This window comes from Tenrec ecaudatus, chromosome 14 (genome assembly GCF_050624435.1).
Source record: "Tenrec ecaudatus isolate mTenEca1 chromosome 14, mTenEca1.hap1, whole genome shotgun sequence".
Classification (NCBI taxonomy): domain Eukaryota; kingdom Metazoa; phylum Chordata; class Mammalia; order Afrosoricida; family Tenrecidae; genus Tenrec; species Tenrec ecaudatus.
In genome coordinates this window covers 7,743,999-7,746,958 of record NC_134543.1, presented here as the reverse complement: position 1 = coordinate 7,746,958, position 2,960 = coordinate 7,743,999, and positions in this window count along the sequence as shown.

Here is a 2,960-nt window from a genome sequence, read left to right as displayed (position 1 = left end):
GGCGGTGGTGGCGGAGGTGGCGGTGGTGGCGGTGGCGGTGATGGTGGTGGTGGCGGTGGTGGTGATGGTGGTGGTGATGGTGGTGGTGGCGGTGGTGGTGAGATGCCATCATTGAGTCGGTTCTGACCCATAGCGACTCTGTGCACAACAGCACATAACCCTGCCCGGTCCTGCCCACTATTTCAGCCACTGTGTCAATCCATCGGTGGGGGAGCAGCCCCCACAATTGAACGGGACCAAGGGGTGGTTGTGTCATTGAGGGGTAAAGTTAAAGAGACACCAGACGAGACAGAGCATTCGAGTGCTCACCTCTGGGGCCATTGTGAGCACAGGACACAGATCCATGCAGAGAGAGAGAATATATTCCCAACCAAGGTACCTATACACTCTAATTACAGGTAACCACCTGCGTAACAGGAAGGGGTTGTACAATAGACACACACGTGACAGGAAAGGGGCAGGCTAGGGGTATGCACGCAGCAGGAAGGGAGGCACTAGCAGCATACATGTGACAGGAAGGCACAGGGGGTTACAAGATGGGCGGGCTCCGGAGTCAGGAATGCAGCCTAACCTTGGCCGTCCCTGAGTTGGCTTGACCTTGGTGTCCTTGGGGTCCCCTTCAGGGGGACCATCTACTATCCTCATCAGAAGGGAGTGGGTCTGTTTAGGGTGGGACAGACTACCGAGTGTGATTGCTCTAGATGGCGGCTATCCTTCAGGCAGGTAACCTTTAAGCAGTTCACCTTCAGTGTACAGTCGGTGACTGAGTGTTTGCAAACAGCGCCTCAGGTTTGGCAAATATTACGGGGAACATCCTGGGGAATAACTTTCCCCAATTCTGTTTCCCACAGACTTCCTGCTTTTTTGCTGCTCCTCTACTTTACCAAGCACGATGTCCTTCTCCGGTGACTGATCTTTCTCTCCTGACAGGATGTCCAACGTCTGTAAGACAAAGTCTCGCCATTCTTGCCTCTAAGGAGCATTCTACTTGGAAGAGGTACCTTCTTCCAAGACCAATCGGTTTGTCCTTTAGGCGGACATGGTATTTGCCATATTCATCTCCAGCACCCCAATTCAAATGCATCGATTCTGCTTTGGTCTTCGTTCTTCAGTGTCTGCATAGGAGGGGATAGCGAGAGGTTGGGCCAGCCAAAATGGTCACCAACAGCTGATGGGAAGACTAAGAGTGGGCTACCCACACACTGTGTTTCACCCAGTCCCAGAGACACGAGGGCCTTGTATGGGTCCGCTGGGTGAACCTGGAAAACACGATGTGCAGGGACAGAAGTCTGGCGCGCTGACCTCTGCACAGGTGAGGGCAGGGGTGGTCAGCCCCATCAGTCACACCAGCCCTCAGTCTCGGGCACCATCTGAAGCCGTAAAGAATGAAGGCCTCCCCTCTCCCTTATGGCAGAAAGCTCCAAACGTGACCACTCCCGGAGCAGCCCCAGCCAGGGAGGGTCAGGAGCTAGAGACACAGGCCCAACTTCTGCTTCCTTTCCCACCACCCACATGCTGCCCAATTCCTCAGGGTAGCCAGCTGGGTCCACAGAGGTGACCCGCTCGGTGACTAGCTTGGAGTAGTAGAGGGTCATCTCCCAGATAAACTGCTGCACCCCCAGCTCCTTGCTCCACCTGTTTTCCAGGGACCTGGGAAGGCAGGGCCCTCTGGAAAGGATGTGTGACCACGCTATGCCCTGGCCAACTATGGCCACGTGACAGAGATGATGTCTTCCAGATGGCCTTCTTGGCTGTGATCGTTATGGATGGTGATCGCCAGGCCTTTCTTGCTCAGTGCTGAGGATGGCTTCCAGCAGCCCCTTGCCAACCATCTGGGCCCCCCTTCCACACTGGAGGGGCCGCAGAAGGACACCAGGGGGTCCTGTGCTGAGCTGAGCTCTCCTTCTGGTGGGTTCCGTGCATTGATTATTAGTCCACCTTTTTTTTTTTTGGCTGATTAGTCTTTGTTGATTCTGGGTTTGCACAGATGTAATATTCAGGTCTCTCAAACCTCATTCCCTGCTGTTCCTTGGCTGATTCTAGCAAAAGCTCCAGGGAGAGGCCTCACCGTAGCCAGCCCTACCCCCACACACTCGCTCCCGGAAACAGAGATTAAATTAGCCTGGGAGCCCTGGGCTCGGCTATCCCCAGGCCCACTGGGAAAGCCCAGGGCCCTCCACACCCAGTGCGTAGGCACCACCTACACGTGGGAACAAGCACTGGGTGGCGGCAGGTGGCAGCTCCCAGTGCACCCAGGGACGTAAGCCAATGGGGCCCTCCAGAAGGATCCCTGCAAAGACTCAGGGCTGCGTGCAGTGACCGGCTGGTGGCAGCGCCGGCAGGCTGGGCCCAGGTTGCAGGGTGGCAGCTCACGGACACTGACTGACCGCCCCCCTGCAGTCAGTGGGAGCTGCCCGCACTCCTCTGCTGGCCTCCCAAGGCAACCCCTAAGGGGACATGTGACTGATCTTCGGGAGAGGAGGCCCCCAGGGCCCAGCAAGGCTGGGCACGAGCTGATAGCGGCCTGGGAACCACGCAGGGACTATAAATAGCGGGGGGCCTTGCCCCCTGCACCCGCTCTACCCCGAGGCCAGGCAGGCGCCGGGCAGGTGGCTGGACAGGAATAGGCTGGGACCCTGAAAGGGCAGCAGGGCCTGCTGGCAGTGGTCAGGAGCAGCACCCTGAGGGGGACCTGCCTTGTGGGTGGGGCCTCCTGGGACATGAGGAAGCAGTGCTGCCTGGACCTTGGAGCCAGGCAGGGGCCCAGCTGGGTGACTTGGTGAGTTCCTCACCCCACTGGAGCATGGTGGGGCAATTGGGAAGGAGAGCCCGCTCCCCTGTGAGCAACCCTCGGGGGATGGGCTATGTGAATGAGTTGGGTGGGTTCAGAGGAGAAGGGGACCCACTGAGCCTGCCCCGTCTCCATCCCCCGGCTGTCTAATGAGAGCTAGCTGGCTCTG